We start from the raw sequence: 13,489 nt of genomic DNA, 5'->3' as shown, positions 1-13,489 counted from the left end.
GGAGGCTCAGAGCACAGGGAGAAACTGGCCCCAGGAGGCTGAAAGGGAGCTGCAGGCTGCGCTATGGGAGTCTTGGCCTGGAGAAATCTTCCTTATTATGGCCAAATGCATCTATGTTTTCCTTCCCGGTGACATCTGGCTTGCTCTGAGGTCTCACAAATTACAAAAAGCAGGAGCTTGAACTTCTGTTTTATTGCCTCAGGAAGTGCGCTGTCGCTCAAGGGAAGGGACGGCCTCTGCCAAGCCACTTTCCGGGGCTGAGCCTGGAGGTGGAAAGGAGGAACCGGAGTGCTTATCACTTCCACCATCTCAGGTGCACACCCGGATGCCAGGCTCTGCCCAGCCTTCCCCACTGAGGGGAAGGACCGTTTTCCATACAAGGGAAGCCCTGGAAACCCAGCTCTCACACCCTGCTCCAGTCTGGGGACCTCAGAAACAGAACTGGGTTTGCTCACTGTGCCCAGGAAAGTCGGGCGACATGTCCACCAGAAAAGGAGAATGTTGACTCACTCAGCTGGGGAGACTGAGAGCCACGAGGGGAGTACAGCAAGTGACCACTTTATTAGGGTAGCAACAGAGCCCCATACCCCTCAACTGGTCTAGAGGCTGGACATCCTTGTAAAAAGGAGCCTCAGGCCTGTGACCTATCCCCCAAGGAGTTCTGTACCTCTCTGGTCCCCCCAGTCTCCCCCAGGGGTACAACTGGTCAACCTAGATATACATAGAATCTGCATGGCTGTTAGCCAACTCATTTGTTGGGTCAGAACTCAGGGGAATCCCAAGTGTCCATCAGCCTCTGGGGTCCAAAGAATCCCTCTGGGTTTGTAAAGTGGGGCAGTGACATTGGCTGCTACTTTGGGGTCACTGCAAGGACCCAGCGAGATGAGGCAGGCCAGTGCTGGATCTGGCAAGCCTGAGGTCCTAAAGGTGAGGTGGACTGCCCCCGGGGTTATTTCTGTCATCTATCTACCTCTACATGACATGGGACAGACTTTTAGTTCACAGTGGCAAACATTCTCCAGGGCCAGCTATGTATGTACAGGCAGAGTAGCCTCAGCACAGCCCCACTGTTGACCACCCTCAGGGGACCCGGGGGACGACACTACCCAGTGGATGTGGGTTTCTCCTACAATGGGTTTGTGTTCACTATAATAGCCAAACATTGTTCCAGTGGTTTCCAGAGTGTTTTGAGTGACACCCCCACATGCCAGTTTTGTGAGGTCTGAACCAGGGATGGGGTGGCCCAGCTTCATGAAGGCCAATAATGTTAGCAATGGGGCTGAGCAGGGACTGTAAGACAGCTCTACCCCACTTGCCTGAGGAAGCCCAGCAGAGGGCTCCCCACCCATAGCATCAACCCTGGTTGCTTGCAGCCCTTGGGATATATATACTCAGAGCTCCAAGGATGCTGAAGAGAAGACCTGGCATAGGGATCCCAGGACACAGGCAGGACAGACCACAAAGCTGGGAGAGGCCAGCTAGTCATCAAACTCACCCCACCAAGGCTCTCTCACAGGGCACTCATCTAGACAAGACAATGAGTAAATTCTGAAGATCATAGTCACTGCTAAAGAAGATGCTGTGACCCCTGCTCCGTAGCAAGCAGACCCAGAGTGGGCAAGTGCAGGGAACAATGGCCAGGCAAGGGAGCTCCATGGAGGCAGTCCCCTTTCCTCAGGCACAGCCAGCCCAGCAGCCTCTGTGCTGCTTGTCCTGGGCTGGATTCTGTGCACGCTTGTGTGTGCATGCACATCCGTGCAGACATGAATGAGCTAGGTGGGTTCTCGTCCCTCTTGGTGGTGGAGGAAATCCAGATCCATTTAATTTACCATCATCCCACTGCCCTGGCATGTGGGAGGCGGAGAATGAATCAGAAACCCCCAAATTCATCCTGCTTTCAGCGCAGCAGGGGAGGGAAGACCATTCCAGAAGGTGGTGGGAAATGCCTCTCTTGACATACCCTCCTGCCTGCCTCAGAGGAGGCTGCAGCTAAGCCTAGCCCTCCTTGGTGTGGGCAACCCCACTGGCTCAGATCTTGTGGCCCAGTGACCCAGCCTGCCAGCATTTACATCTCCAGATCCTTGTGTAGGAAGGAAAATGAGTTTCTCCCAGTCATGCAGAAATGAAAATACGTGGAGTCCAATCAGAGAGATTTCCTGGAGGTGGTAACTCAATTACATGGATAACCCAGTGACAGAGGAAGAGAAGCTGGACAGGGACCTCAAGGGCTGGTGGGTGGCCCACCACAGCTCCAGAGCATCCTGCAGGGAGCTGTCCAGGGGTGTCTTCCATATGCCAGCCTGAGCTTGGCACACGGCAACAACATGGTGGTGTGCCAGGTACACATGGCCCTCCCTCTCTCCCCAATCACCAAGATCACAGCACCTCCCATGAGGGTGGATTCCGCCAGAAAATCAGTCCTAACGTGATATTCTCCCTCCCTGCGTCTGTCTAGCTCCCGGGCAGCACCGAGCATCACATCTGTTCCTTCTGCTAGCATGTTTCCTTCTCTCTGCTTTTCCCTCTCAATGCACAGGAGTGGCTGTGGCCCTGCAAAACATAGTCCCAAATAGCGTCATTTTATCAGCCCGGTGGGCTCCCAGTGCCAACTGGGGACAACCACATTTTCTAGCTTCCACTCTTCGGTGCATGAGGGTGGGGCGACAACATGACCCCAGTGTACCCCTATCCGCAACCTTCCATGCACAAGGCCAGGAATCATTCACAGAGCTTTCCTACCTCTTCCCAGGCCGGGAGCCAAGTGCATTCTGGCCAGGTATGGCTGAACTCTCTCAGGCCAGCCCCTGGGATTTGGGGGAGCGGGGCGGAGATGAGAGAATCCCAGCCTTGAGAAGTTTCTGAAACCTTCCAGCAACTTGCAAGGGCAATGCCAGGGCACAGTGACCGTTCCCTTTGTCTTCAGCCAGCCCCATCCTCTGAGTGGCTGCCTGGGGACCTCCTGTTTCTGATCGCTGGGAGGAAGCACACACCCAGCCAGACATAATGAAGCCACATCCTGGCCTCAGGGTAGGAGGGACGGGTGTGACAGTTACTGGGATCAACCCCACAAACAGGAGCATGAGATTTTCTGTTATTTAGAGGAACTGGGCTCTGAAAGTCAGCTTCAGCTCACATGATCAGATAGTTCTATTCATGGGGTAGGGGGGTCTATTCAGCACTATGGTCAAGAAGCCCAAACACACTAAGTTCGGGACTCTGCATTCAGAGTCAGCGGCTCCAAGCCAGGAGCTGCCAGCCTGGCTGCCTTCTGCTCCACCTTAGTCAGCCCGACTCCGGCTGAATCTCCAGCCATCTGTCCCTCCACGGTGCTCACACCTCCTCCCCGCTGTTCCCACAGCCTGGCTCTGGGCCTGCCCTACACACAGATGGACCGTTCCCAAAGGCTGTGAGAAGGATCAGAGCCGGAGGCTGTGCCTGCACCTGGCTGTCAGGACCCCAGGGAGGGTGGTCATGATCCCCTCCCCACCACCAGGAAGGATGCTCAGCCCCAAGGCCTTAATGGCTGATCCAGGGACCAAAATAAGAGGGGGAAGGGCTAGAGGAAGCAGCAGACCCTCTCCTGCCAGCCCCATCTCCCCCGGGGTTGCCCTCTGCTTCTCCAGTCAGTCCCTGAGCACTGACATTCAGGCTACCAGCCTTTGTCAGGAAGCCCGGCCACCGAGGGGGGCGCCTGCGGGTGGCGGTGGGGCACCCGTACTCCTCCACCGACTCAGCTCCCACCTAAAGGTTAACCACACACACCCTGGACAGGTTAAGCTGTCTGCTCACCTATGGTGGGTGCACTCGGTCAAATGAGTGGGCAGAGTTGGCTCCACCCTGCTGTTGGCATGAACTTTGTAAAGTGGCCAGGCTAGGGCGGAGGGCGCAGTGCGGGACCCCAGGAGGGCAGCCACCGGCAGAGTAGGGTGACAGCGTCGGCGTTGAGCCGGGCAGAGGCGACACTTACGGTCTGGAGCTCCAGCGGACCGTCGCTCTCTCGCAACCCGGTTCCCGAAGTGGCTTTTCCTTCTCACTCGGTCGCCACCTCCATAACTTGGGGGCGATCCGCACGCTGTCTTCTCGCGCCGCGCGGGGCTCAGGCGCGCGGCGGGGTCGGGGCGCGCCGGGCGGCCGCCTGGGCCATGCCGAGTGCGCTCGGCCCCCAGCGCGGGAACAAAGCGCGCACGCCGCCCGGGCGGTTTCGGCCTCGGCGGCCGCCGGGTCCAGCCGCCGTGCCTTCGGCTCTGCTGCCGCGCGCTCGCCCGCGCGTCTCACGGAGACCCGCGGCCCCCGCCCCGCGCGCTCCGCCCCCGCCTCCCGCGCCCCGCCGCCGCTGCGCCACCTGCCTCCAGCCCGGCGCCCATCGCGTTTGCTCCGCCCCGGGGCGCCGGCCGCGGGAGAGAGGCCCGGTTCCGTGCGCCCGGCGCCGCCCAACACCCAGAGCGGCTCCCGCCTCCACCGCCCGGGTGGCCGCCGGGCCCCGGGACGCGCCCGGCGGACTTGGCTGTGGGGCCCGACTCAGGACTCAGGGACTTCAAGAGCGCCAGGCCACGCTTAGGACCCTGTGTGGGTGCAGGAGTGAGGGGCTGTGGAGGGGGAACCGGCCGAGGAGCCCCAACGCTTAGCCAGTGTGCGGAGGAGTGCGTGCGGCGCGGGGCAACCCGGTGCGGTGCGGGGCGGACTCCTCGCTGTGCGCCCCCGCCCCGCGCAGGCCGCGCCCCGGGAGGGCGGGCGAGCTGAGCGCACCGCGCACACCCACCTCGGAGCAATCGCAGCCCGACGGCGTCGCTGCTCCCGGAGCCGCGGTGTCTACTCCCGGACGGGAGGCGGGCGCCCCTCCTTCGGCCGCCGCACCCCCCCCCCCCCTCCCGCAAGCCCTCCCGGGACTCGGGCCACCTCCGTGTCCGGCCGGCAGGGGGCGCGCTACGCCCGCCGCGACGGCCTTGGTCCCCAAGGCGCCAGGCGACCTGCGGCAAGAGGGGCTCAGGATCTGATTCTCCCCACCGCCCTCGGGCCTGGCGTTCGCATATGCTTTGCATTCGTTTGCATATCATTCATTTTAATGTCAACCTGAGGAAAAGCCCCCAGCCGCTATTTCTGCCTGTCCGCGTCCTACTTTCTCCTCTTCCTCTGAGCCTTCTCCCCACCCGCTTTGCCCACTTTGCCTCGAAGCGCCCTGCGACAAGTCCCAGCGTTCCTCTGGTTAGTACATTTGAGCAAACTCGCTGCACTTTCTTTTCTTCCCTTCCCACGGTCCCACATACACTTGACTTCTTTGAGATTAGGGGGATACCCAGGGTCACGGTCTGCGGAGACAGAAGGGGCCAGAACTTCAGATCAGCGGGGCCTTGATTTTCATCTCATTAGGCATAAATCTGCATGGGAAGAATGAAAATCTAGCAATATGCCAAAAAAAAAAAAAATCTCCCTCTCTTTTCACGCTTGCCATACTGGCCTGTTTTTCCACAGTTTTGGGGGTTCCTCTCAGGAACCCACTTCTGCATTCTTGAAACACAAAACAGCCTTCCTGCCCCATCCTCCTGGCCTCCTTGGCCTCCTGGATCTCCCTCTGTGGAGAATGAATGGTATCTAACCCTAGTCTGAGGGAACCTACAATGTCCACATTTTCAGATCTCTCTTCATGGTTGTACCTGGCCACATGGTCTGCATCCATCCTGCAGAAGAGTGGAGGGTCCTGAGTCCGTTTCACAGGGGAATGTGGATCTAGCTGGGTTGGATATATGGCTTGAGACCACAGACGTTACATACCAGGCATATGGACACCAGCTGTGTGGATTGCTAGCATGAAGGGACTTTTGCCATGTGCCCTAAGAAAGCAAAGCGCAGTTCCCTTCAGAGATGCTATCATGCAGAGCTGCCTCGGTGCAGCAGCTTGACAGCAGAGCTCTTAAGCCAGTGTCTGGGAGCTCAGCCTGATGCAGGAGCTGAACCCTCAGGTTGGGCTGCAGGCTTTCCCACCCGGTGCTGGTGCTATGTCTGTTTTGTGGTAAGTGGCCAGTGGACTTAAGAAAAGTGCTCACAACCTCTGCTGGAGATACAGATTCCAATGTGACAGTGAACCTCCCCATTCAGAAGGCTCTCTTGAGAAAGCCATGGCTGCTGGATAGGGAAGGGATGATGGGGGCCCTAAGGGTTCCTTTGTGTGCAATGGGTCCTGGCAGCTGCTGTCCCTACATTTTCCACTAGCTAGGAAGATGTTTCCAGAACCCATTTGTTAGGCAGAGAAGCCAAGTCTCCTGCCCTCTTGGCCTTTCTGCTACTTCACTAAGGGCTGGTTCCTTGTGGAAATGGCCAGGTCACAGTTCTTAGTCATGTTACCTCAAGGAAGCTCTCGACCACACAAACGGTATGTACACACACGTACTCAGAACAACAAATAATCACCAAGCACCGGGGGTCTAATGGATGTGCTAGAGACAGTGGGGTCAGGAAACCAGGTGCTGCCTGGAGCTTTTATTGTGTTTATTGTCTATAGAGACAAGGCTCAATTCAATTCAGAGAAGCCACTTCATTGTATGGCACTGTAGCTTTCCCCAGTCAAGGCAGCTCTCCACCTTGATCTGGTCTCTGCCTCCCATTGGGGCTCTGAGAGGTGCTGTGCCTGGCCAAGGGCGCAGTACAGACCTATCATCAGACTAACCTGCTTTGACTTGGAGCCGGGGGCTCTCTTTGGAATGGATATCTTTTCTCTAAGGAAAACAATCTCAGAGTCCAACACTTCCAGCAGCCCTTGGGTTCCTTCTGCCATCTTGACCCCCCAAAAAGGGCAGCACCTCTTTTCCTCATAGCTCCCAGCTCAGGATTTTGATGTAAACAAAATTGGCATGAAAATATTTGCTCAGGGATTTTTGACTCACACCCCCCCCCATTAGGATTGAACTCTTTTCTGGTACCCTAGAAAGCCTACAATGGATCCCATGCCAGGTGTCGGCCACCTACCCTTTCCTACCTTGCTCTCTGTAGCCCTGGGAGATGATCTTCCTGCCAGTCTGCCTGCCTGAGGAGGATGCTGGGGACCTCAATGTCACAAGCTAGTGTTTGGCAGAGCTGAGTGTTCCACTAGGGCCAGCCCAACCCGAGTCCCAGCTGTCACCTGCTGTTGACCTTCGATAATAACTCTGAATAGCTTTAGACTCCTTTAAACACTTCTCTATGATATTGAAAAACCTTCAATAGGAGTTTAGCTATCTGCCAAGAAAAGCTGACAAAATACTGATATTTAAAAATAAAAGAATATCTAGGCCAGGCATGTTGGCACACACTTTTAATCCCTGCACTCAAGAAGCAGAGGCAGGTGGATCTCTGTGAGTTCAAGGCCAGCATCGGGTGTATAGTGAGTTTTAGTCTAGCCAGGGCTATACAGTGAGACTGTGTCCAATAAAATAAAATAAGACAAAACAGCATCTAATGAGTCATAGATAATTGTAGTGATTGATAGGTGCTGTTATCTATTTTAAAATAAACTCTCCTTAAAAACTTCACTCTGAGCCGGGCGGTGGTGGCTCATGCCTTTAATCCCAGCACTCAGGAGGCAGAACCAGGCGAATCTCTGTGAGTTCGAGGCCAGCCTGGGCTACCAAGTGAGTTCCAGGAAAAGGCGCAAAGCTACACAGAGAAACCCTGTCTCAAAAAACCAAAAAAAAAAAAAAAACAAAAAAAAAAAAACCAAAAACAAACAAACAAACAAAAAAACCTCACTCTGGTCTAAACAATGAGATTTTAACTATAACCAAATGTATGATCTATGGAAGAAAAGTCTTGATAATTAGAATTTTGAACTTTAAAACTTCTTCTGTGCCAAAGATATTGTTAAAAGAATAAGACATGTCACAATCTAGATAACATATGTGTGAAACACAGATCTGGAAAAGGACTGTCATCCAAAATAAGCCAAGAGTCCATAAGATTAACCAATAAGGAAACAAACAGCCCCATTAATGGGTCAGATGCCTGAACAGATGTCTCTCAAGGAAGATAAAGGCAAAGTACCTGAAGTACCTGAGTAAAGGCCCACACTTCATGTGTAGCCAAGGGATGCAAACCCAGCAGCAGGAGCTTAGGTCCTTCGCTGAGGGATGCAGAGGAGGACTTTGGAAGCAGGTTTGGCACTATCCCCAAACTAAGCACTCCTGCCCTACAGCCCACCGGCCTGCCTCTTGGTGTTCCCTAAGTGAGTTTAAAAACTTTGGGGCTGGGTGAAAAAGGTGACTCTGGGTGAGAGTGCTTACCTCCAAGCCTGACAACTGGAGCTCAATCCCCAGGACCCACTTGGTGGAAGGAGAGAACTGACTCCCCCACGTTGTCCTCTGACCTTCATTTGTGTGCTTCTGCAAGCTGTCCTTTGATTACAGGCGAACACACACACACACCACACACACACACACACACACACACACACACACACACACTGAAACTTAAAACAAGCAAACAGAATCTTCCAGGCTGGAGGTGTAGTTCAGTTGATAGAGTGCTTGCCCAGAAGGTACAAAGACCTGGTTCGATCTCCAGAACCTTATAAACTATGTATGGCGGTGTGTGCCTGGAATCTTAGCACTCAGAAGGTAGTGGAGGAGGATCAAAAGTTCAGAACAAAGAGACCTACCACCACCATCACCAAAAGCAAGCAAACAAAAGCTGTCTGTCTAGAAAGAAGCCTGCCAGCAACTGCTTACAGCAAATTTTATTTGTAATTGCCAAGTTAGAAGCAATGGATCCGTCACTGAATAGACATCACCGCCTGGGACACATCAGATGGTGGATGCTATTCATTCATAAGAGGATGAAAAAAACTTGGAGGAATCTCCAGTACACCTTGCTAAGTGAAGAAGTCCATTGGAGAGGGCAGTTCTCTGTGACCCAACTCTAACAGGACATACTCCAAACGTAAAGAAGAAAAGGGCAGTGGAAAGATTCGAGGGCCTGGCTTCTGCTTTTTCTGGCTCAGTATGAGCCTTTGCCCTCTCCAACCCCTATACCCCTGGGCCTGGTTGGGGAGCAGGTGGGGGTAAGGCAGGCTACTCTGGATGGCATTTTGATGTGGGCACTATCATCAGACATTTATCTAAGCACACAGAATACTCAACCCACAGAGGAGCTCGTCGTAAATTTGGGTTCTGGTCAGGAATAGTGTGCCTGTGTCCCCTCAGTTGTTAGAACTGCCGGACACCAGTGACACTGCTGATCTGGGGATCCAGGGCAGCTCTGCTTTCTGATCAGTCCTCCCTGCAAACCCAAATCTGCTCTAGAAAGCTTGGTCTATTTATTTTAAAAAGCCTGGGAGACAAAAAATATAGATATCAATGACATTTTAAGCATCTCTTGTAAATAGTAAAGGGTAAGCACAATTGGAAAGGCCTAGAGGAATGGGCTCAGGTCTAGCACCTGGATTCTTACACAGATCCTCTTTCCCTCAATGCACAATTCTATTCTATTCAACAAGACTCAGCCAGGTGCAAGGTCCAACACTTATAACCCCAGCATTTGGGAGCCAAAGCTGAAAGATAGTGAGTTCTAGGTCAGCCTGGGCTATAGAGAGAAACTCTGTTGAGGAGGAAGAGAGGGGGAAGGAGGAGGAGGAGGAGGAGGAGGAGGAGGAGGAGGAGGGGAAAGGGGGAGGGGAAAAAGAGAAGGAGGGGGAAGGCTGAGATGAAGGAGTTGTGAGGTTAGGTTCTCCAGGTAAAATGATGAATCACGGTGTGTACAAATCCAGGCAGTTGAAACGCCAGCTCCAGGCTGGACAGAAAACAGCCTCTGGCCAGGCTCCCTCAAAGAGTGCAGCTCTAGAGAGAGCCGCCTGCTGCCTCCCCTCTCTGTTGAGGTCTAGGTGCTTTTCACATGCCTGCTTGGGAATGCTGCATTTCTGCAGAAATGAGGAAGCTGGCCCTGGGAGACTCAAGTCTTGTGGTGGCGGCTGGGATGGGTTATAGCTTCACCCAGAAACCTCCATCCACTTTGTTCCCCACCTGGCTTCTGAATTTCCTGGTTTAGTCTCAGCCTTTTGGCTTCCCCACCCCTCTTGGGGCCATCTACCAGCCAAACTGTACAGTGTATGGCAGTCTCAACGAAGGAAGATGGACAGATGGCTGCCTCTGTCTCTTCCAGACAGCAGGGAACAAGTGTGAGCTTTTGGCAAGGACACGGCTATCCGAAGGGTTGGGACCAGGTGGAGGGGGGCAGAGTGGCTCAGAAGTGGCCTTAGTGAGTGGAATGACACTACATAAACCACAGAAGCTGCCAACACAGGTCTCCCAGATCATCAACTCCCATCCTGCACCCAGAACTCCTGGGGCCACCCCATCTGCACCCTCCTGTAGGATCCTCCTGAAGTCAGAGAGGAGAGGAGGCTTCCACAGACTTCTCTCCCTCTTGGAAGCCGTGATGACCTCTGACTACAGGAAGACGTCGCACTTCCCTTGTCTGCTAAGACCCCTGGGATGAGTTATCTGGACTCTGCTTCTCACCTGTATGCAAAACCAAGGTTCGGAAAATCATAGGAGCCGACAGTGGTGTAGACGTGCTCTGCAGAAGTGCTTGCTCAGGGTGATGCGCATTTGTGGGGCACCGTGGCCATCGTCATGAAGAGACTTGAGACTGATCCAGAAAGTTACACATTAGAATTCATCTACCAAAGTCTCCAGCTGTCCTTGCCACTGCCTAACAACGAGAAGGTGGAAGGCCCATCACCCATCCTGAGTGACTGTGAAACAAGACCCAGAACCTCACTGTGCTCTGGTGGTCCTCTAGTGGACAGAGAAGAACTGGGTCCATGTTTTGTCACTGAGGAAGAGGAGAGAGCAGGCCATGGATTAGGGAAGACCCAAGGGGATGCCCCGGGGAAAAGGGCCGCGGCAGCACACGGGGCTGAGTGAGTGCGCATGTCCCTTGTGTGTCCTCCTTTGGGACATGCTTTCTGCACTTGGGGGCCTCCAAGCTGTTGCTCCTCCCCTTCACTCTCCTCTAGGCTGGAGGGGTGTGTGTGCGGGGTGACTGTAAGCCCTGCAATCAGTGGGAGCCACAGTCATAGATGTGTCAAGAGGACCAAAGACAGGTCCTGTTCTCTTGTCTTGGTCCAGCTTCAGATGAGACACTGCCAAGCACACTTGAGGCAATCTGCTGACATGCACACCAAGGAGTCGGGGTACGATCAAGCACCGTGTGATGTCCCCAGAGATGTGGAGTCCTCTTGCAGACTGTATCAGGGCTAGGTCCCACTGTGAGTAAATATACTATGTATTTCCAACTTCACTTGCGAAAATCAACTTCCCATAGCTAAAGAATACAATGTGAAGTACAAGACACTGCAAACACTGGCAGATAACAGCGTCTGGAAAGGTTGTAAGTCAGCACAGGACCTCAAGAAGGACACATCTGACTGTGCGGTGGTGACAGCTTCTGCACTCCCCAGGGCCCTGAGTCACCCTGAAAGATGAGAAACAGGCTGGGACGTGTGCCCAAAGGACCGAAGCCTACAATACACGAAGAAGGAAGAGGAAACAGCAGGGCTGGGTGGCGCTGAGGAAAGCGCTTGCCATGCAGACATGAGGACATGACTTTGATCTCCAGGACCCGGATAAAAAAGCCAGGTGTGGTGGTCTGGGCTTGGAATGCCAGCACTGGGGAGGTGAGACAGATTTCTGGGGTTCACTGGTCAGTCAATGAAGGCTACTCATCAAAAATTCTGGGCCGGTGAGACACTCAAGGTTATGCCCCAGTCTCCACATGCACCCATACATACATACATGCAGAGAGGATATATACATACATATATATACATATTTCTATAGCTATCTATCACATATATATATATATATATATGTGATTGATAGATGATAGATAATAGATAGATGGATAATAGATAGATTGATTGATAGATAGGTAGATAGAACCAAATGCAAACAAAAAATACAAATTGGAGAAGTGCATGAATAGGGAAGTCCCATGAGAAGATAAAATGGGGATGACCCCTCCCAAGGTCAGCTGTTTCCACTCTTCTGCCTTAAGCTGGGCCTCCCCTGAACCTCCTTCACACTGAGTCCCTCTCCCTCCCTCTTCATCCGTGTCTTTCCGTGGCTTATCTGCTCCCTGCTCTGCTCTGAGGTACCATCTGACTGCTGTCTACCGCTTTTCTGCTCCTGGAATTCAATGCCACTCACAAGTGACTTCGTGTCATTTCAGGCCACCCCCTAGGAAACATTCTAACTTCACATTTTTTTCTCTTTAGAATATTTACACATGTGCTTTGTTCTACTGTTCTGTTTTTGCTTACGTGATAATATACAGATATATAGACATTCTTGCTACATAGTTAGTCTTGACTGGCCTAGCTCTTACTATGTAGTCTTGACTGGCCTTGGACCTATGGGCAATCTTCCTGTCTCAGGCTCCTGAATGATAGGATTACAGGTATGTGCAACTATATTGGCTCTGTTTTTGCTTTTTAAAACATCACCAAATTCCAGCTTGCACCCCACCCTGGTAATAATCAACGTGACCACTTGCCTTGGTGCCATTTCAGCACCCAGCTCTGTGGCTTCTCTGCCCTGTTCCTTGGCCTTAAGTGGGCGCTTGGTTCAGATAAGGAGGGTGGTGACCACCTGGCCACTCACAGACCTTCTCTGGGATTGTTTTTACTAACAGGAAGGGAAAGCATGCCTCTGGTTCTACATGGGAGGTAATGGCAGAATTGCCCAGGGCCATCTGCTGGGACACAGAGCAGAATGGACAGGGGAGGACAGAGGGCAAGGACAGACAGCCTCATGTCACAGATGTGCTTGACTGACTCCCCGGAGCTGGTTTCTGTCACTTGTAGCCCCAGAATCCTGAATGACCCACACCTGGCTGTCCTTCTACTGCACTCTCAGAGCTGAGTGGCTCCTGTAACCCAGTGCCGGCTGTGATGGGAACAGGCTTGCTGGGAGCACATAGAAGCCACCATAGCTCATCCATCAAGCCCAGGCAGCCGATGATCTCTCGACCCACAGTGTCTGCTGCTGACAGGCCGTTTGTTATCACCGGAGCCAGGCCTGGTGGTGGGAGCTTCTCTCTCCATCCATCTCCACATGGGAGAGTGTGACATGGGGAGGCTGGTGCTGTCCTCTCCGGCTCCAGATAAGGGCCAGCTCCTGAGCTGCCTCCTCCACACCCCTCCCAGCTCCAGTTCCATAGACACTCTATCTAGAACATTTTGCAGGCACACATTCTCAGTGCAGGTCCTGCTGAGCCTCAACAAATCCCATGGGAAACCTTCCTCTGTCCTGTCCCCATGATCATAGATCTGTGATTCTCCTTGGTTCAAAGGAGGCCCCCAGCATCAGAACTTGTGGCTTCCTGCACCCACTGGATGCTGAGGTGCAAGATGTCAGGACTCCATCAACACTGAGACTCTGCAAGGATGGTGCCATTGAACAAAAATGATAGAATAAATAACCATTCATGGATCCAGCCTGGCCTGATCTATCTGTCAGTTATG

General features: G+C 53.3%; 1 protein-coding gene across 5 annotated transcripts in view; it reads right to left on the bottom strand.

The window, feature by feature from the left end:
• Positions 1–4,854, bottom strand: part of Cbfa2t3 (CBFA2/RUNX1 partner transcriptional co-repressor 3) — a 52,869-nt gene extending 48,015 nt beyond the window's left edge. Inside the window, exon 1 of one of the 5 annotated variants that reach the window (XM_052728257.1) lies at positions 4,760–4,854. The gene's annotated coding sequence lies outside the window, so the exon portion shown is untranslated. Of the gene's footprint in view, positions 1–3,789; positions 3,917–3,967; positions 4,158–4,759 lie in introns of those variants that run through there. The other 4 variants (XM_052728256.1, XM_052728261.1, XM_052728260.1 and 1 more) reach the window with 4 other exon arrangements.
• Between the last annotated feature and the right edge of the window lie 8,635 nt (positions 4,855–13,489).

Source organism: Peromyscus californicus, unplaced genomic scaffold (assembly GCF_007827085.1).
Source record: "Peromyscus californicus insignis strain IS unplaced genomic scaffold, ASM782708v3 Scaffold_8__1_contigs__length_139910024, whole genome shotgun sequence".
Classification (NCBI taxonomy): Eukaryota; Metazoa; Chordata; class Mammalia; order Rodentia; family Cricetidae; genus Peromyscus; species Peromyscus californicus.
Note: the sequence above shows the minus strand (reverse complement) of the source record. Positions and strands in the feature narration are given on the sequence as shown.